This window comes from Penaeus monodon, chromosome 29, assembly GCF_015228065.2.
Source record: "Penaeus monodon isolate SGIC_2016 chromosome 29, NSTDA_Pmon_1, whole genome shotgun sequence".
In the NCBI taxonomy this organism is placed as follows: Eukaryota; Metazoa; Arthropoda; class Malacostraca; order Decapoda; family Penaeidae; genus Penaeus; species Penaeus monodon.
Window position 1 is genome coordinate 30,334,017 of NC_051414.1, and position 277 is coordinate 30,334,293.

Genomic DNA, 277 nt, shown 5'->3' on the forward strand with positions numbered 1-277 from the left:
AAATCCAACACAGAAGTTGCAAGATACCATTAATAGCCATCTTAATCTTGAAAATAAGAATCTAGATTTCGAGTTAATAATTAAACGGCAATTGTTTTGATTTTGATTTTTTCTTTAAACTTCTCCACTTTCAGTTTCATCAGGAGAGTTAATAGCAATATTCCTTGTCTAAATGTTTAACGCAAATTCAAACTTTAAATGCAAAGTAAAGACCGCTGAAGACGCGCATAGATTACGTTTATTTTTTTTCACATAACTGGATATCTAGGTTTGCTGA